The sequence below is a fragment of the Magnolia sinica genome, chromosome 10, assembly GCF_029962835.1.
Source record: "Magnolia sinica isolate HGM2019 chromosome 10, MsV1, whole genome shotgun sequence".
Classification (NCBI taxonomy): domain Eukaryota; kingdom Viridiplantae; phylum Streptophyta; class Magnoliopsida; order Magnoliales; family Magnoliaceae; genus Magnolia; species Magnolia sinica.
The window spans coordinates 19,689,112-19,711,357 of record NC_080582.1 but is presented as its reverse complement, the minus strand read 5'-3'; the positions used below and the strand labels follow the sequence as shown (position 1 = coordinate 19,711,357).

At 39.9% G+C, this 22,246-nt stretch overlaps 1 non-coding gene across 1 annotated transcript; it reads left to right on the top strand.

The window, feature by feature from the left end:
* The first annotated feature begins 2,867 nt into the window (after positions 1–2,867).
* On the top strand, positions 2,868–2,941 carry TRNAV-UAC (transfer RNA valine (anticodon UAC)). The gene has a single exon. It is a non-coding gene; the product is annotated as a tRNA-Val (tRNA).
* The last annotated feature ends 19,305 nt before the right edge of the window (positions 2,942–22,246 follow it).

The window sequence follows — 22,246 nt, the reverse complement described above, 5'->3', positions numbered from 1 at the left end:
GCTCCGCCTTCGAGGTCGAAACAGTAGCTCGTGCTCGACTCGTCCAAGTTCGAGCAAAGAGGGAGGAAGAGAGGGAGGAAGACGGGCAATGCGTTGATGCGGCCGTGCCGGTAAGGAAGGATGAGGGAGAGTAAAGGAGAGAGGGGAATTCGGTGTTTGGAAGACATCATCAGGAACTTACGGACGGTCATGATGCGGGATTGCTAGAGCACATCCATGATTGAATTCTCTTCCTGGAGAAGATCTTCCATTAAGTCAGTGAAATCGAGCCAGATCTTGCCATCGGTATGGCGGTAGAGCTGGAGGAGGGAGGGATGTTGTTCGATGGAGCGGGCCACCTTACGGCCGCGGGGGAAGCCGAGCTCACGATGGAGCTTTCCGGCTTCATCGAGAAGGAGAATGTGGTTGGGCTGGTTGAAGAGGAAGGATTTCATCCTGGTGATGAACCGGAAGAGTGTGTCGCGCTGAACGATCCTCTCAAAGGCTTGGATGTGTTGGGATTCGTGCTAGACGAGCTTAGTGCACGGAGAGTCCTTTTTGAAAAGGTGGGGTATGGTTTTTTTTTGAAGGTATATATACCCTGTACCGAGTCGAGCCGAGTTCGAGCATTATTCGAGTCGAGCTGAGTCGAGCTGGGGCAAGATCGAACTCGGCTTGAACTCATTTTGAGCTCCAAAAATGAGCAATGTAGGTAGTGAAAATAGACAGACTCATTTTCTCCCTCTGTTTGTCACACTTCATCTCCCATTTTACAACTCTCCACACACACACTCACCAAAAAGAGAAGAGGGGAAACAACGCTTTGGTAGTCTTTTAGTATTCAAATACATGTTTAATTCAAAATTCCCTCATTTAATTTGTCAGTTTCCTAATACATCACCCATCAAAGGACATACCTTTATCTTAACAGAATTTAAGACCATTTTAAATAATTTTCATAAACATCCACAAAAGGTTAGTCCCCTCCCCAACCTGGTTTGGTCACAGACAAGGATTGAACTTGGAGCATTACTCACATCTTTCATGATCAATACTCAAATACATGTTTGATAGACATGCAAAAATGACCTCATCTTAATTATGTATTAAAGATCAAGATATCCAATCGATGATTACGATTAATTAAAATGAGATGAACTAATTTTTAGACGTCGATCATATGGGCCTTAATAAATGTTCCGCCCACCAAATATTTGATAAATGGCGACGGCAATGCAATGCATATCCGTTTCAGATTATACTATAAACATAGGTCACATTGGGTAGCCTGAAAAGGGCACTATTCCATGGTTAAAAGACTCTTTTAAGTATTCGAATTGACTCGTTCGAACCTGAGTCAAGTCAGGGCTGAATCGGCCAGAGTAGCAGTCGAGTCAATATGAGTCGACTTAGAAGAGTTGTATTGGACTGGTCCGAGTCTCAAATTCATTCACCATACTCGAACATATGAGTCTATCTGAACCAATCAAATGGAAATTGGCAAGTAACATTATCATACATCTTTTGTAGGCCGGCTCCTGGCTCTCTCTGTCTATCTCTAATTAATAATATTTAATGGTCCGGATTGGTCAATGGGCTTTGAGGCTATTAGGCTAGGCATGGACCAACCTGACTCTTAGATCATAGCATCCGAATAGTGGTATCCCTCTGATGAATGGATTGGATTCCTTATGTATGTGCCACGTTGGCAAATGTGTGGCCTGTTCATGAGCTGCCTTCTACACGCTTTTGGGCTTAACAAAGCTCTACTGTCCAGTTGGCACGTGTGCAATCATTCACCTCTTCAATCTCTCCTCGTTTATAAACCTCTGTCACCCAAAATCCTCATTTGCTATTGTACCAGTGGCAACTCACCTATGATAGACGTGGCATCATCCAGGCCGTTGAAACATGGAAAATCACAAGCATCAAGTGTTCCTAACATTTGACTGTTGAATTTAAATTCAACCTTTTCCTTTTCAACCATCATTTGATGGGCCACATGTTTGGGAACCACGGAAGCACAAAGAGAAGAATCAAGTAAAGTATTACCAATTGTACAATTAGGTACAAACACTTACAATCTGAATTTTACGTGGCCGTGAAAAAATACCTTGGTACAAAGTGATGAGTAATGCAAAATAGAAATATAAGAGATAGATGGTTACTAATTCGAATAAGCCTCAAATCCATTTAACAAGCCCGAGTTATGCCCATAAAAACCTTAAGAATGAATTAGAAAGTCCTAAAACTCTTCTCATCCTACATATATAGTATCACAATAGGAATAGGAAAAAATCCTGCACAATTTTTCCAATGCCATTGAGCATTTGTCAATAGCATAGACCTTTACTCGAAGACATCGAGTGGTCTTTAGATGGCAGACCCTATTACTTACTTACATATTTAAGACATTAACAACACAACCATGAATGTGCCATGCAGGACAATCCCTAAATCTTTCGATCCATCAGTTAAATACTTGGTATTCTTTTAATTGAATGTGGATGTTGCTCTATTTTTTCTTAACCATCTGTTGTGGACCACCAATCAGAAGGTTAGACTTGTTCCGATCTAGTAGATTTATTTTTTGGTGCAGAGGACTGTCCACAGCCGTTCACCTGGGTCACTGAACCATAACCCATCTTTTACAACCTTTAGAACCCGATTGAAGTGAAGATCAGATCAATTCACTTATTAGGTGGGGGTATATCCATACATTGAGTCAAACCATAACCCACCTCTTTTCATCCTGGTTCTCTCATTAGGTGATCTCTATGAGTCGACCTACATCTTGATCGGCTCGGATGTTCTATTGCAGAAGTGAATAGGTTGGCGGAAAATAAAGTATATAATGTATATATAAATGTGGAAATACTAAACAAGAAGTTGCTGTGGTGTAGTCGGTCATCACGTTAGTCTTACACACTAAAGGTCCCCAGTTCGAACCTGGGCAGCAACAATAGGTTTTTTTTTTTTTTTGTGCGTCTTTGGGCCTTTTCAAGGGTTGATCCGGTGGGCCCCACTAGTACACGCCGTAGCCAAAGATTAGCTAGAACTGGTGGCCCATTTTTTCGATGATGATCGTCGCCACTCTGACATATGTTAATTGTCTAGCATTGATCTGGTGGGGCCCACTAGAATAAGCCATTAGCCAAAGATTGGTGGGCCCAAATGATTACTTGGAGTGTTTCCCAACCGTAGATCTGCCCATGGGACGAGCAGTGGTATACACGCAGTGAGCAGTCCATACAGGTTCGATGAGAAATAGATAACATGGTGGCCCTGGGAAGGTTTCAACGGTGAGTAGGGGTGTACATGGAGTCGAACCAGCTCGAGCCGAGTTCGTCATCGAGGCATTTCCACAAACACCTGAACTGCAACTTTACAATTCCACTGTTTTAGCAATGGTTAACCAAAAAAAATACAAAGAAAAAAAGTATTTATTTAATGTACCTATCTTGCTTGCCACAGGCCAAACCTTCCTTGCCACCAGCCACATTTGGTTGAGTCATTTTATCAAACAGTTGGTGAGCAACATCAATGGCAAAGTAACCGAGTCACTAAATTGGTTCAATTCGAGCTGGATTCGATCCGAGTCGAGTTGAGCCCGGCCTGCTCAAACTCATTTTCGAGTTTTTATAAAAAAAAAATAAAAATCAGCTTGACTCGGTTCGAACTCAGTTTCGAACCGAGTCACATCGAGCGAGCTAACCGACCTAGCTCGGTGAGTGTCATTGTTCCTGTTGGATTCTATGGTGCAGTCGGTCTACATGAGCTTTAGATCTGCCTCATTTTTGGGCCAATTCCCTAAAATGATCTCTCAAAATGGATGGACGGTGTGGATATAACACATACTTTATGATGGCCCCACAGATCTTGGTGACGTCAACACACCACGTTTCCATACGGGGGATGACGTATTCATGTTATCCTTTGACGTGGTCCGTACAGTGGAGAAGTTTCTGATGATCATGATTAAAAGCTTGGTCGGATCCGTGCAATGGGTGGGCCATTAGGAAGCATCCACAACAATGAGATCCATAAAGATTAGAAAATGAGATCTGGACCATCAACTCCACAGCTGATCAGATCGCGTAGCTTATATAATACATCTGACTATGTCACATGCTACAGCTAAGAAGCCCACATGCGGGGAAACGGATTGGCTACTCCCCCTGCTACTAGCTCCGTGGCTGGTGGTCGGTGCTCTGTGGGCCCCACCATGATGTATGTGTTTCATCCATTCCGTTCATCCATTTTTTCGGATCATTTTATGTTTTAAACCCAAAAATGTGAGGGATATAAATCTCAGGTGGACCACACCACATGAAAACAATAGTGATTGGATATCCACCATTAAAATCTTCCTAAGGCCCACTATACTGTTGATTTGACATCCAATCTGTTGATTAGGTCATACAGGCCCAGATGAAGAGAAAAAAAAAATATCAGCTTGATCCAAAACTTTTATGGCCCCCAAAATGTTTTTAATGGTCGAGCCTCATTCAACACTGTTTCCTATAATGTGGTCCACTTGAGATTTGGATATACCTCATTTTTGGACTCATATTGTTAAATGATCTGTAAAAATATATGGATGGCATGGATGAAACACATACATCATGGTGGGGCCCACATAGCACCCACCATCAGCCATTGGCTGGTGTCAGGAGGAGTAGCCAATCCGTTTCCCACGTGGTGGCAGCACTACTGTTCGGCAGATCATAATAAGATCCCTACGGCTTAAGTCAACGTTGGGAGGAGATTAAAGCACGAGGAAGCCTCTCATAAAAAAACACCGTGTCACATAAATACTATCACATCGACATATAAACGGTAAAGTAAGAGAGGCCATAAGTCCTATAATAACCTTGAAAAAGCCATTCACAGTTGCTTTTTTTTTTTTTTTTAATAGTTGTTAAAGATTATTTATTATTTTTATGATGCATGGTGTAAGATAAGTGGTTACTTATACACTAAGTTATAAGCAAATGCTCTAAAATATACAATTAGTTAAGGCCGTGATCAGTGGTGACGCATAACAGAACGTAACTAACTGAACAAGTCTACAACTAAGGGCTTGTTTGGGAGCGTGGATTTGAAATCCTCGTAGTGCGTTTGGCACCCCAGGTTATGAATCAACTTTAATCCCAAAGTAGCTATGCATGGTATATGTATAGGGGTTTGAATTTAATTACTAAATCAACTTTAATATATCTAATTAGTGAGATATGTAATTTTTGACACAATGGTTGTAATAAACCCGCTAAAATATATGCTTTGCCCGAAATCGATGAAATTTCAAGTATCGGATGGGCCACAAGCGCAAGATCATGTCCAAGTGACTAACCAATGATTTTTAATCATTGATTTACATGGAATAATGTTTGGACAGTGCTGATTTACATGGACAATGTTTGGATGGTGCTAATCATCATTAGTGGGCCATGTGCCCAATAGAATGATAGTATAGTGACACACATGTTACAGCTGCAACTATTGAAATGATTTTAGGTGTAATCCAAGCTCTCACCGTGGATTTCAAACTCCCTCTTTGAGGGGGTTTGAAACCTCCTGGATTTGCAACCCCCAATTACTTTATGTTGCCAAACAACCAGGGGATTTGAAACCCCCTCAAATCCCCTCGAATCTAGAGTGCCAAGCGACCCCTAAGTTGATTATTCGAAAATCATAATGACTCATTTCATAATAGAAATATAATCAGTTACGCTTGCCAAATAATTAATTGATTTTAGGAAGATTTCGAATACTCTTCTTGAGTTAGAAGTATAGTTGGCCATATCTGCTAATCGGTTAATTAACTAAGAGAAAGTCAGGTTGATTCCAATATGAGTCTTCAACAAACCTCGTTACACTTATATAAATTCAGCAGAAAATGAAGATATTGATGCCCAATACACTCCATTATAACATAACACTACTGTTTTAGTGACATGTTGTAAATCTTTCTTCCGTCATAGACACTTATCTTTATTATTATTATTCAATATAACCCCTCCATTGCTAGCCAATGCCATGCTCCAAACCAAATTGGATTGGTTAGATTAGGATTCGTTAACTGTCATCCTATGTCCATGATCATGTCGTCAAACCTAGGAAGATCTCTAAGTCTCAAACGGATGGCCGGTGGGGCCATCTTTCCATGTGCTTAGAGATTTCACTGACCATCTAGCCATGAAGTTTGATCAAAGTTATTAACTAGCTATCGTTTAATTACGGTTGTTTGGACATGGAGTCTAGTCCAATGACGAACAGGTGGTCAAATCACAACAACATTGCCTATGGAGTGAGGTTTCAAGTAACAAACAAATAGTCGTTTTTGCCATGGAATGAGAATCCGCAACAATTAACAAGTTATCACCCCATTGACCCTCTTGCTCGCAAAGTACATGGTAGAGTAAGAAATAATTGTTTGTCTAACCACGACCAACTCACCACGAAGTTAAGCCATGCGAGGTAACGACTCGACTGTTGTTCCTAATGACTCTCACAATGGAGCCCAACAATGCGACAAACAAATTCTCAAAAATCCGTGCACCATCGATTGTCTTACTGTGGAACCCAAACTTTCATAATAAATGGTTAATTGTCTCCAATAACTATCTTACTATGAAGCCATCCGAGAGACGAACAAACGACCATCTTCTTGCGAACCACCATTGTCTTGTACAACAAAGCCTAGCAACGCGATGAATAGATTATTGTCTCCGACGAATGTCTTTCTACGAAGCAGCTAAATAAGTGATTCATCTTTCGTGCTCGGCGATCTTCTTACCTTTGAAGCTTGGTATTCTCTTAGACAATGAATGAATTGTCGTTAGTTATTACATTTTATTTTATTTTATTTTCCCTTTCAACCAATTATAATTATTTTTGACGTATTAATATTATCAACTTCAACATCATTTTTTACATTTAATAAATATTGTGTTATTGTTAAATAAGCTATCATGTGTTGAATTATAAGTTTCTTTTTCCAAAGGCAAAATGAACTCATTAGAAAAATGAACCCTCCCCTTTGCCAATCGCTGGATTTTCCATAATCGGTGGCTAGATAGACAATCGATCCATTCAAATATGCTCTTAATTGGTCTCTTTCAGCCCATGGGGTCATAAGTCATTCAGTTTGGTTCGATTAGATCTGCATTTGGCTCTTGCATGCCCATCATGTACACATCATACAAATGACCGAATTTCAACTAAACATGATGAGCTGGCATAACTTGTGATAAGTGCATTTAGGATAAAGGTTTGATAAATTATGATGTTTAAAATGAGTTATATGTGCCTTGAAATCTTTTATCTACAAAGTATCAGATTGATTCGAATCTTATTGGTATATGGTATTCTAGAAAATGTATGGAAAGTATAGGTTGTTATGTATTCTGAATGTCAGGTGTATAGATTTATTTAAGCACATAGGAAAGGTTGTTGAGTCAATCGAGGTCTCCTCATTTGGATGAGCCTAATCCAATGATGAACTCTACAATAATCCACAAATGATTTATTCGATCCGAATTTAGATCCTACCCGAAGCTCAACTTCAATTGAGAGTGAGCCTACTCCTGTAGTGCATCCCTTCCCACTATGATTAATTTGATGGGTTGGTTCAAATTATTTAAGCCTCAAACTAACACCAACTTTTATATAAACCACACCTTTTCGACTTCTAGTGCTCCTTTCACCGTGTCCTATAGGAAAGAAGAGGGAGGTGGACGTAGAAAAGTATTGAGGTAATTCCTTTGTTTGATATTTTATAGGGAAGAGATCTTATTATTATTTTTTTTAATGATGAAAGTTATGCTAGAAAAGGTATGGAAAGTGTAGCATGTGATATATTTCTATTCTCTCGATAATAGATTCTACTTCTTCAAATTCAAAATTTTTAATGAAAGTTAAAAAGTCATCGAAAAAAACCTTGATTGGTTAATGATGATCTGCCCATTCATAAACATGCCTAACCATGTATTTAATAAATGTTGATGCAGTAATCTGGTCGATCTTGTCTCACCTCCTGTTAGCTGAAGTACTTGTGATTTAATGAAAAATAAATGAATGCACTGGGGGCGCTGGTTAAGGCTGGGGACCATACGATGCATAAGTTAGGATAAGTTTGTGGAAGGAGTAGAAGAATCGGTATTGTTGTATATAACTTTTATTGTAGAGGAGACTCTTATTTGTAGCTTTTGGTCTCAGAGACATATGTGTCAATGCCTCTTGGATGGTGATTGCGTATTACAGAAGAAATCTTCCTCAAGACGTGTCGTGATTGATTTCCTGAGATCCTCAGCGAATATCTCAGAGGATAATCCTATCTTACTATATTGTAAGTGTATTTGTATTTCGAGGTGGTGGTCGATATCCGAGGTTGACATCCAAGATCAAGGTCCTTAGTCGAGGCCGACCTTCGAGGGCGAGGTTGATACCCAAGGCTGAGGACCTAAGGTCGGTATCCGAGGCTGAGGCGATTTTTCAACCCTTAAACAATCCATAGTCTTCAAATCTGTACATCTGGTCGATCCATTTTTACCCCTAACAGTAGCCCCCTACTTCTGAGCGTTCTTCAAGAGCTCGAGACGTAAGTTAGTATGGACCGATATTGTATGATGCCTTACGCCGAAAAGGTCGGGAGGTCGAACAAAGTAGAGCTAGTGGGTCATACAATCGTAAGATTGATAAGTAGATTGTTCAGTGGTATATCGCGCACGGTAGAATTAATAGGAGAGACTTTTTTCCATTCAATTAAGGAAAATCCTAGTCGTTGGCCAATCAAAATAGAATGAGTAGGTCGGGCGATGTAGAACTAATAGGAGAGACTTTTCTTCCCTTCAACTGATAAAAATACCAGTCGTCGATCGCGTAACTCAGATAGTCGGAATTTGAAAGAAATTCTCCTCCCATAATCTGGGGAGGTTCTTTCATAATAGAATTCACAGTGGGTGACTTTCTTCCCTTGCACTAAGGGAAGCCCTCATAGTCGGTCGTATAGTTCGTATAGTCGAGAAATCATTTAAAAGAATTTTCTTCCCCTAACTTGGGGAAGTTCTTTTATTATATAACCCGTAAAGCAGTAAAAAAACACAATGGTAGAGTCATGAGTACATTTTTTACTTTTAAAAAGGGAGGTCGCTCTTAGTCAAGTAGGTCAGGGTTGGCCGACAAGTCTTATTACCGAGCTTGGTTGATTGGTTTAGCTCGGTCGTCAGGTTTCCTTAACCAACCAAACTTCCTCAAGTACCTACTTCGGCTTAGTGTTCAAGGGAGTGTACTAATGGAAGTGACTTTCTGAATGTCGGTTGGTATGGTGGTCTTGATCTTGGTCGTCCTCTTTCTTTCTTTTGACGTTAACGGCAAATGGCTCCCCTTCTTTCCTTCGCTTCCTATCCTTAGCTAATTTGTTTCCTTCTCGAGTAGCTCTTCCTGAACTAAGGAGTTGTTTGACACTGTGGTTTCGAGGGGATTTGAGGGGGTTTCAAATCCCTTAGTTATTTGGTAGCATAAAGCAACAGGGGGTTTCAAATCCCCTCTTTGAGGAGGTTTCACATCCATGGTGAGAGCTTGGATTACACCTAAGGGCATGTTTGATTTTCCAAATCCAATGTATATACACGGTAAATAAGTAATGATTAATCTTACATCCCGTTTGAAAATCATATGTATTTCTACTTGGAAAATCGGTCCAAATGGACTGGTTTAAATTCGTGGGACCCACTATAATATTTATGATGTATCTGTGCCGTCCATCCATTCTAGCATAACATTTTGAGGCATGAGCCAAAAAATAAGCCCGATCCAACACTCAAGTGACCCACACCAAAGGAAACAGTGGCCCTAAAAAGTTTTTAAAGGTGGGTGTTTAATTTCCTAAATCTTGTGGAGTGGCCCACTTGAGCTTTGGATCAGATCTTCCTCATCTTTTTGGATGATGCCCTAATTTTAGCTGAGATAATGGATGGACGGTGTGGATAAGCCACATATATCACCGTGGGCCCCACATATATTTCACAGCATCATCGATTTAGTGCGTCAAATCAAGCATTAGTATTGCTGCTGTAATTACTTAAGGAAATCATTATTACCTATTTCCCATGTATTTACCATTGGTTTGGAAATTCAAACAGGCCTAAAATCATTTCAATAGCTGCAGGTGTAACATGTGTGTCACTATACTATCATTCTATTGGGCACATGACCCATTAATGATGATCAAGACCGTCCAAACATTGTCCATGTAAATCAGCATTGTCCAAACATTGTCCAACACTATCCAAATATTGTCCATGTAAATCAATGATTAAAAATCGTTGGTTAGTCACTCAGACATGATCTTGTGCTTGTGGCCCATTCAAGACTTGAAATTTCATCATTTTCGAGCAAAGCATATATTTTAGCGGGCTTATCACAACCATTGTCTAAAAAATTACATATCTCACTAATTAGAGATATTAAAGTTGATTTAGTAATTAAATTCAAACCCCTGTAAATATATCATACATAGCTACTTTTAGATTAAAGTTGATTCACACTCAAGGGTGCCAAACCCACTGGGAGGATTTCGAATCCAGGGAGTTTCAAATCCTGTGGGTTCTGAATCCAGACTCCCAAACAAGCCCTAAGGAACTCCTCGACATTGAAATATTTTTGAGGTCGGTTAAGTAGGTCGGCGAGGGTAGTCGGGGGGTTTTTACTAAAAGAGAAGATGAATTTTCATCGTTTTAAGGCCGGTTACCATGGAGGCCAGAGCAATCTGGTCGGAATAATCGTTGACTTGGACACCTTCATATTGATGGTATGATTCTAACCACCCAATCAATAGCCTATAAAACTTAAAATAGACATGAAATTTTATTTATTTCTTTGCAAAGTAGGGAAATGATACTATAAGGTCGAGCACATAGAACCATAACATACGGTCGAGTTGTGTCTTAGTGTGAGCCGTTGGATGATAAATTTTCAAAATATATAGTGGAGATGCCATGCCAAAAAAAAGAGCGAGACCGGATAAATCGGAGTTATACAATCTTGGGGTGCGCTGCCATCACCAATTATGTATGGTCCTCCATCATATATGTGTTATATCCATACCAATATCATTTTAAGGCTTTACTGTAAAACTCAGGCAGATCCAAACCTGAAGTGGACCACGACACATAAAGTGGGGACAATGATGTGCATCGTTAAAACCTTTCTACGGCCCATCATAATGTTTATTTTACATCCAACTTGTCCATAATGTCACACAGAACTGGATGAAGGGACCAAACAAATATCATCTTGATCCAAAACTTTTGTGGCCCCAAGAAGTTTTCAATGGTAGGCGTTCAATCCCTACTACTTTCTATGTTATGGTCCACTTGAGCTTTAGATCTGCTTAATTTTTGTGTTAATTCCCTAAAATGATTTTTTCCAAATGGATGGATGGTGTGGATATAACACTTATATCATGGTGGGGCCACGGAACTTAGCAATGGCAATACGGTTGGTGGCATGTGGCACACCAGCCTTTCCGCTTCCCACTCGGAAGGGGACACAGATTAGATGACAGGTTGAGTAGCGAGTCGGCTACTGAAGTGACGTAACCAAGTTGTGTGGATTTCACTATGATGTATGTGTTATATCCACACCGTCCATCCATTTTTAGATATCATTTTATGGCATGGGCCAAAGAATAAGGCAATTAAAAAGATTTAGTGCACCTATCACAGAAAACATTGGGGAGAGTGACTCCCACTGTTGAAAATATCCTAAGGCCCACCATAATGTTTATTTGAAATCTAACCTATTTAAAAGTTTAAAAAAAAAGACATGAAATAAGGGAAAACAAAAATATCAGCTTGACCTAAAACTTTTGTGGCCTTTAGAAGTTTTTAATGGTGGGCGTCACTGTCCCACTGTTTTCTGTGCTGGGATCCACTGGAGCTTTGGATTTAACTCGTTCTTTAGATATTGCCCTAAAATGATCTCTTCAGATGGATGGAAGGTGTTGATACAAAACATACATTATGGTGGAACCCATGGAGCTTGGTGATGACACTTTAGTAGCTAGTCTCGCTACTCAACCTGTCAGTAGCTAATCAGCGTAGAAGGGAGCAGATTAGGTGCGGCCTCAGCCTAACCTACGAGAGTGCGTCCCTCATTGTGGGGCCCAACTTGATCTACATATTGTGTACCCACACGATCCATCTATTTTGGAAGACAATTTTAGGTGCTGATTCCAAAAAGAAAGAAGATCCAATTCTAAGGTGAACCATACTATCAGCAACAGTAGTGATTGAATACTCTACCATTAAAAACTTCCCATGGTCCACTATAACGTTTACATCATGCTTATTTTCCATCTAACCTGTTGATACGTTACATAAACCTGGATTAAGTAAAATGAAAAAAAAAATCAGCTTCATCCAAAATATAAGTGGCCCATTAATTGTCAATCACAACCTTTTACTATGGTTTGGTCCATCAGAGAATTGGATCCGCTTCAAGTTCTGAATCATATCTCAGAATGATCTATAAAGACAGATGGGTGGAGTGGATATAAAATTCATACGTCAATGTGGGCCTACAATAAGGGCCGCACCGTCTTGGGTCAAGCCTGAACCGCACCTAAAACACTCCTCATGCAGACAGCCTGTCGAGAAAGAAGTCCCAACCTCAGATAAGTGTTGCTTGGTATGTCACCAACCTTAGGTCGTTAGATGGTAATAGACTGGATTATCGTATGGTAACTAAAAATGATAATCAAGACAACACTACTTCAAATGGTCATAACTTTAGTTTAAAAAATTCTGATGGATGCAATTCAAAAAACAAATGAAAGCTTATTAGAATTTTCAAACTTGAAGGAGAGAACCAAAATGTAGAATATTAGGAGTTGAATTAGGAAAAAAAATTTATAATGTCTAAAAATACTATAATTTTTTAGAAGCTTTTAGATAAGGAATTTTTGAAACTTTCTTTCCTAATAATCAAAATAACATAAATTTGTATATATAAGAAGTTTTCCAATACATATAGCTTTAGAAAAATTATAACTTTATTATCTAACCATAAGTATCCTAATAATATGGAATAAAAAACTAAGGAGGTGTTAGGATTGTATGTTACTTACTCCTTGTTATGGGAAAATCTGAGCCGAACCCGACAGAGGCCGACTTAGGAAAATCAACAATCAGAGCCTCGGACTGATAGCAGTACATCCAAACCGACCTGATTCCAAGTTCTTTTGTAAAGCTTTGACACTGGCATGGAACCCGGAAGAAGCTATTACACATCTGACCCGCCGGCCCCGACCACCAGCTCATTTATGAGCTCGGAGGGTCGTAAGCGAATCCCGCTTCAGATGAGAACATGGCCGAATAAGTCTCCAACAACGCATGTGTAGAGAGTCATCTGCCGCACGATCTCAAGATAACGGCCGACATCAGTGCATGCGTAGCTCCTGCTTGATGACAGAGATTGTGCCGAGAATGACGGACACGTCCACTCCAACCCAAAGGTATAAATAGAGGGCATAATGACTGAAACAGGTACACAAGATCTCACACCATAAGCTCCAACTACACTACTTAAACTCAGATTCCTAGCCTGACTTTGGCATCGGAGGGTCCCCTGCTCTAGCCAGGGTCTCCTTTGTCCTCCTCCTATGCAGGTTTATAAGGCTCGGTGCGAGTGTTCGAAGCGAACCAAGGGTGAACCAGATTTTTGTATCAGCACTCCTTAAGTAGCTTATCTTGGTTTCTACTTATTTCGTAGATAAGCTTGTTTGGTAAGTAATATACTTGTCAACTAAAAAGTAAAAAAGCGTATTTTTTTTCCGACATCACATAAGTATTTATCCATCATGTTTGTTTGGTCCGCCCTCATATTCCACGTTCACCATATGGGGCCAATCTTTGATGTGGACAATTCATTTTGTGGGCCCCACCTTTGATGTGGGCTGTTTATCATGCAGGTCCCACCTTGGATTTAAGTCATTTATCATTAAGGGACAACTTTTAATATGCACCATCCATTATGTAGGCCCTACCTTTGATGTATGTCATACATCATGTGGGGCTCGCCATTAATGTTATTGTCCATTATGTGGGGCTCGCCTTCAATATCCACTGCCCATCCTGTGGACTATCCATCATGTGGGCCCCACCTCTGATGTGGACTGTCTATCATATGAGCCCCACCTCCGATGTCGGTTGACATCATGCAGGACTCACCTTGGATGTGGGCCACTCATCATTAGGGCTGATGTTTGATGTGGACAATCCATTGTGTAGGGCCCACCTTGATGTGGGTCATCCATTCTTTGAAGCTCGCCTTTGATGTGAGCTGTCCATCATGTGGGCCCCACGTTCAATGTGAATCGTCCATCATGTTGGACTCGCCATGGAAGTAGGCCATTCGTTAAGGGCTGAACTTTGATGTGGACTGCCCATCATATGGGGCAACCCTTGATGTGGGCTATTGATGTAGAGCGGGTCGGGGACAGTTTCATGGCCAAGATGGATCAGAAAAGGCCCGGTCGACGACAGAAGTGATTCGGACCGTCAGACCTTAGATCGGGCGTATCTCACAATACAGAATGAGTTATCAGGCGTAAAATATATGATTTTGGGGTAGAACGAGCTATTTTAGCCAACCAACCCTACTATGCCGGGTTGCGCAAGCTGGATTTGCGAAATACCCCTGGATCGACGGTGGTTTCCCTGTTTTAATTTCGTTTTTACTATAAATAGTAAGTTTTAGTTTGATTATAACTCTTCATCCGTCGGGCTTTAGGAGTTGCATCCAACGTGAAAAGAGCTTAGAATAATTAGGAGAACAGTTTGGTGAAGCCAAATAGGATACTTACTATTTTTGGCTGAAAACCTTGTGCACTAGTAGACATCACGATCGTCTATTAGTTAGTCGCAGATTCTAGGAGTTTTAGTTGTAGTTTGATTCTGATTTCTTTCCCATTGCTTGGTACCCCTATTTAAAGGGTTGTGAACTCGTTTTTATAGATTAATTAATCAATTTCGAATTTATTAAAATTTATTTCTATTTTCTGCTTTCTTTCCTCGTGGATTCGAGAAGTCTTTGTGAGGAGTCCAGAGAAGCTCCATGGATTCGGAGTAGTTATCCTCATCACGTTCATCCCTGCGTCAGCTATCCATCATGTGGCCCTGCTTCAATGTCCACTGCCCATCATGTGAAGCCCACTTTTGATGTGGACTGTCCATCATGTAGGCTCCACCTTTGAAGTGGGTCGTCCATCATTTTGTCCTACTTTGGATGTGATTTATTTATCATTAGGGGCCGACCTTTGATATGGATCATCCATTATGTGAGCCCACGTTAATATGGGGTCATCCATCATATGGGGCCCACCTTTGATGTGGATTGTCCTTGATGTGGGCCCCACCTTCGATGTGGATAATCCATCATATGGGGCCTCCTTTAATACGAATAGTGACAGAGAGAAATAGTAATAAGTTAAAAAGAAAAAGAAAAAAAAAATTATTGAGATAAGTAGCTTTAATCACTTAAGTCACTTTTACTGTGATTTTTATTAAACTAACTTAAGTTGTGATGCTTATTAAGCTAATTTAAGTAAAAGAAAAAGTAACTTAATAACTTAAATTATGTTAAAAAGTAACTTATTTGGTGGTATCCAAGCAGGCCCTAAAAGACATGGAATTGAGGATACGAGGTGGCTAATATCAGACCCTCGTAGAGGGTAAGTCCTGTGGCAACCTTAAACCAAAGGCATGAATAAGACGAGCTCCATGAGAGAGGTACAACCTTCCTCTAGCTGTACAACCCATTAACCAACCAACCATGGGTATTTAATTTGCCTTCAAACTTCTGCACCTCATTAAAAGATCCAAGCTTCTAGCTAGCCATCTAAGAAGTCAAAGAGAATTTATTTCCATTCTCAATCTAGTGTTTAAATACCTTGAACTTGATCTATAAAGACAAATTTTATGGTACAAGCAAAAGTTTTATATTGAAAAAGTTCATAAGTATAATGATGAGAAGAGTATGTAGATACATGTCATGATCACAGGCAGCCCGTAATTTTCAAAGGGAGTAAGGTCAGCCATCCACCATCAATTAAATGAATATGCCATATTCCATAAAATAAAATAAAAAAATGCTTCTATGAATAAAATTATCTCCATCTTATCTCTTCATACAGTTGGGAATCACATGAAATAATCAAACAATAAATATAGTCTGCAGATCCTTTGTCTTGCCTACAATTCCTCATATGCTGAAGTCGACACACTTCACTTACAGCCAATATTTGAACAACAACATATTAGAGTATGCATCTCTAACACTCATATATGTTGACCTTGTCCAAGAGTTTCCATTATTTTCCGAGGGATGTGGTGGTGGCAAGCCATTAGAACTTGGGAACATCAAGCCCAATCATCACAACTCCCATTTGGTGATTTATTTTGGGTGATGCTCTTGGTGTGAACTGTTGATCATAGAATCATCAAAAGTCTAACTAAACCTCCAAAAATCATGAATTTTGTGGGCCACTGCAAAGGGAATATTTGATTACAAAAGGTCAAAACTAACACGTGTCTTTATTAGCCTATGCCACGTGGTAAAATTGCAATAATGTAACATTACTTGGTGTGTATTTTTATGATTTAGCTCCATAGCTCAATGGTAGATAGACTCTATTTCAACACTGAGACCAGGATCGAGTGACCATGAGATGTGGGTGGGTGTGTGAGTGTGTGAAGTATGGGAGTGCTTGTAAAAAAAGTATGTTGGGAAAGCAGTTAGAGTTAAGATTAGGTCATGAAGATGGTAGAGGCAAAGATCTTATCATACAACAATGATGATACACAAGAAACTTATCTAACATGTCAGATCAATATTAAATATTTTCAAGTAAGCTTTGATCTATCATGTTTGCGGAGGAAAATGTTCATGTTTAATTTGACTTCAATCATTAAAGAAAGTTATAAAGAAACATAAACACCAAAAATTAAGATTATAAAAAGCTTGGTTTAATATAGTTGAGACTAAAAAGATAAGAATTACAAAAAATGGATATGTGTGTGGGTGGGTGGGTATATCATCATTATCATCTATTCCTTATCCAAATAATTGGGGTAAAATATAGAACCTCAATTAATTTAGAAAGTTTCAATTAAAATAATCAGAATTTCTTTATGTTTGGGTAATAATGGACGCATAATGCATCTTACCCCGCCCGGACAGTAATCCGTCCGGGCAGGGCTCTGTGGAGCCCACCGTGATGTAAGTGTTTTATCCACGCCGTTAATCTTTTCTCTCAGATCATTTTAAGGTATGAGACAAAAAATGAATTAGGGTCACAGCTCCAGTGGACCACACCAAAGGAAGCTGCAATGATAATGACACTCACCGTTGAAACCTTTCTAAGGGCCACCGTGATTTATTTTTTTTACCATCCAACCTATTCATAAGCTCATGTAGATGTGGATGAAGCGAAAAAATAAATATCAGTTTGATCCGAAACTTCTCCAGCTCCCAAGAAGTTTTTAATGGTGGACATTCAATCCCCAATTTGTAGTCCATTTAAGCCTTGCGCCTGCCTTGTTTTTTGGATCATGCCTTAAAAGTGATCTTAGAAAAACAATTAACGGCATGGATAAAACACTTACATCATGATGGGCCCCACAGAGCCCTGCCCGGATGGATTACGGTGGGGGTAGGACGCAATCCCCATCCGGTAATAATGTATATAACTAATTGAATTATGTTCTTTTACTCTCTCAAATCCTTTCTTTTCGAGTAATCCTCACTAACATCGATTTTTCTCTACTAAAAATTTTCACTTTCTACTTAATCCGTTACTTGCTACCACCAATCTTTAGTTTTTAAATTGCCCTAAAAAGTTTCTGTTTTAAATGAAATATGTTAGAAGAAATTAGTTTTAGTCGGTTTGCCAAAAAATTGAATTTTAATCTTCCAAAACATACAAAGTTTCAAAACATTTAAACAATTATATGAGTTGTTTAAAAATTTAAAAAACCCAAAATTTTTTTAACTATAGGAAAGACTATAGTCTCAGACATCACACATTAAATCAATCAAATTAGAGGTTGTAAATTGGATATTCCTCTTTGGAAAAGATCATAATAACTAGATACACCTCATTAGCACGGGAATAAAAGATAAACACTTGTTGCTCTCTAATTAATTAAGGGTCTCTTAGTGGGAGGCCCACAACCTTAAATATTAGGATTTGGTTTGAGATACTTTTCTCCTATTTGAAACCCTAACCCAAGAAAAATACTCTCCATTCCTAATGTGTGGCCCACCAAATAGCTAGAGCCTCAGTGTATATAGTGTTCTCTTTTCACCTATGGTTGAGAATTAGCATCTATGATGACTAAATCCTAATGTATTTTTTTTTTTTTTTTCCCATTTCTCTAATTTCATCCAAGCATTGTCCTATTGCCCTAAAGTGCATAGTCATTTTCAATATTCAATTATTAAAAATGACACAAAAATTCAGCGAAATATCTCTAATAAGCGTTTGACTAAAGCAAGATTCCATGGCCATGGATCAAGTGAGATATAACCTAGAGTCGGTTGTTGGAGTGATCTCCTGGCTTTACACGTGGCAAGTTGACTTGTTATTTGGGCCGTCCATTTAGCTGGCCAGGTCAAAAGCAGCATACTGAGTAATCCTAGCCTTTAGATCATTGACCTTCAAAAAGAGGGCACAAAGGTTTTAGAATGCGGATTACCTATGGTAGGGCCCACTAGATGGACAGACCCGATTGATACATCACTCTCTGCCGGGTTTGAGTCAACCGCAACCCAACCCATTTGGCCAAGAATTCTAGCCCAAGACCGAACCACAACTCGCTAGACCTGGCCCACTAAATTCATCAAGCCCAAGCTGGACCGGAACCGACCAGTTCAATTGTAATCGGGTCGATCTTGACTGACCCGAGCCAATCTACCACCACCCAACTCCTCTTCTCCTTTTCATGTTGCTTCGGATTGGGTCGAATTTGGGTCATCTAGTCTAGATCTATATGAGCGGGTTGGGTCCAGTAGGGTTCGATCCAAGCCTGACCCATTCACTCAAACGGATCAGATTTCTAACCCAAGTCAGACCCGCTACCCATTCAGATAGGTCCGAACCCACCTCAAAAGAGGGTCGGGGCGGGTTGGCTCATATAGGCCCGACTCGACCCATTGTCACCGCCTACTGCCACGTGTATTTTCGGGAGCGGTCCTATCTTTGCCAAGAACAGTCTGCAACTCGTCCGCGAATCATGGACGCGGATTTCCCGCGAAAGCCTTTGGCTGGAAACTTAGGTGGGCCCACCCCGTCCGTACGTTTTTTGAGCTAATTTTATGACGTAAGATAAAAAGTGAGAAGGATCCAATAACCAAGTGGGCCACACCGAAGGAAAAGGTGGGTAGGAAAATTCCTACCGTTGAAACCTCCCTGGGTCGACAGTGATGTTTACATGCCATCCATACTGCTCATAACACCATTCCCACTGGTTTATGTTAGCCTGATTCATGAGGTATATATTATATCCAAACCGTCCGTCTATTTGGCGAGCTTCTTGTAAGACTTGAGGCAAAAAACAAGACAGATCTAAAGATCAAGTGGACCACTCAGCAAAAAGCAGTGGAGGATTGAATGTCTTACCATTGAAACTATGGCCGTGCCGTTGTGATCTCATGTGGTGTTCTTCATACCATCCTCACCTTCCCTAAATACAGATGGTTAATTAAAGCATTTTCTGTTGTTTTGTATGCGGGGAGAACAGTAAGAAGTTTTGTTTCCCCGATAGGAACATATTCGAATGGTTATGTGTTTTTTGTTATGTTATTATCTCTTTATTCTTCATTTGGTAACCCAGTCCGATTTCCTTTTCACATTTTACTTTTCATTTTAAAATTGGTTTCCTGTGGTTCCATGTTTATTGTCGGGAGAAAAATTGAAAAGTGCAAAGGTCGGATTATGGAATCAACGAACTCTACTTAACCAACACGAGCCCAGTGAAACTCAAGCTTGATAATGATCCTACGTCGAAAAGTAGGCTGACCTTCAAGAAGGAAAATGTAAATGCAAAGACGCCTGAAAGGCTTCTAAGCTCACGCAAGTGGTTGAAAAACCGACCTAATGGGTCAATTGCAGATTGGCCACAGTTCAACCATTGGTCGAATATAGGTCGATCTTAGATCTACCCCAGATTAGTCACTGTCCGACGATAGATCAGTCATAGCTCGTTCATTGGACGATCATAGATCGGGCAATGTCTGATTACAGGTCAAGCAACATCCCATGACAAGGCCAATGACTATTAGCGCCCAGCTAAAGGTAAACACAAATCCTTTGACCCAATTATTGGTCGAAGATGGTGAATGCTGATCTGTCGAGAAGATTGGAGTCGCTCATTCTCGAGCCATCACCCGCCTATAGGAGCCGGCCTAAATCTGAACTATAGATTTAAGTAATCTCCTATAATCCTAAAGATCTCTCCCCGAATCTTCAGGGGATAAGAACAAATCTTGATAACGTCGGAATCCGGTATTCTCATAAACATCCCGAATTCGAATGGCTCTCTAAGATATCGGGACGAGTTCTCATACGATCGGACTCTCTTCCCTATATATATAGAGGTATCCTAAACCATCAAAGGTACGTATATTCTAACCCTAACATTCGACCGATGTCTCTTTTCTAGATATCCTACCCTACGAAAAAGACTTCGGTCCTGACTTAAGCATTAGAGAGTCCCCTGTACTAGCCAGGGTCTCCTTTGTTTCTCCTTTACATGTGTGCAGGTGCAAGAGGGTCAACTACAGAGGGTCTACCGAAAAACTGCATCAACATTTATCATAACTTTTTCTTGGTTTGAATTGATTTTTCTGTCTTGATTGAAGGCCCTTTTCGATTGAACTTCCTAACAAATGAGATTCAATGTAGATATTTAAATAATATAAAAATATATATTTAAGCGAGACGAGAGCACGTGTTGGTAAAAATGTTCTACTGCTTGTCATTAGATGGTTAAGATGGAAGAGCTTTGTTGGTGATTGTGGTAGAGGAAATATGTTCTATTGCTTGTCATCAAATGGTTAAGACTGAAGAGCTTTGTTGGTGACTGTGGTAGAGGAAATATCATGGGTTTGGTGGATAATGTTGTGATGACTCGAAACATTTCATGACAATCTTACATGGTACCTGCTATGCCATGTCATCTTGTTGCTATGCCGTTGATGTAAGGTAACCGATAAGTTAGTGAAATTTACCACGAACTGAATGAAATTAACCGATAATTGAGTGAAATTGACCGGGAATGCTCATTTGATAGATCACCAATAATTGAGTTAAATTGATCGATTCCCGAGTGAAATTGAGCGATACTTGAGTGAAATTGACCACGAAATGAGTGAAATTGTAACGTCTCGGAAAAATTCGTACAAAGACTCGAGTACCACCTCAGGCAGAAATCACTAAGGACCAAATTCTTTAAAAATTAGACAAGAATTAACTAAGTGTTAAACTAGATTATTTGTGAAATTAGCTCTAACCACTTTAAATACGAACTGCAAGACCTTAAACTAGCAGAATCGCGAACGCTCCATTTTTTAAAAACATAGGATCCATCTCAAAACCCAGTTGCTCTCGGGAGCATCATGAAACTCCGTATCGGACCTGGACCGCGCATCAAAAGTTTGATTGCTGCGAAACCTTATGGTTATGACCGCCTTATTGGGCTTGACAATTATCTCAGAAATCAAGTCCTAATAGTATCTAAAAATGTACAATTTGAACCCGGAGCGAAGTGTGTGAGAAACGCGAATATCTTTAGGAAATGAACTAAAACTTAAGTGAATTGAGTTGTTTGCTTGCGAGCCAAATCTAAGGATTCAAAGCGTCAGAATCTGACTCAATTACACCCTCGGATCAGGGAAAATTTCCAACACATGCCAGTGCACTTGTGGCCTTGATCGAGTACCGGTGACCGTTGAACTGAAACTAATCCCCCGCGACCAATCCACTGATCCAATCGAACCAAGATCTTAACCTGGTATAGATCCAATGTCTGGGAGCTTAATCCCAACCGTATGCAGAAAAGAGGCTTCCAGATATGCTCCATTAAACCGAAACGGCCACTCCTTGGCTATAACCTAAGTATACCATGGCCCTGAGGCCATTCCTATCAGTTTCAGGCCTATATAAGGGCCTTAAACCCTCTCTCTCCCTTCACATACGAATTTT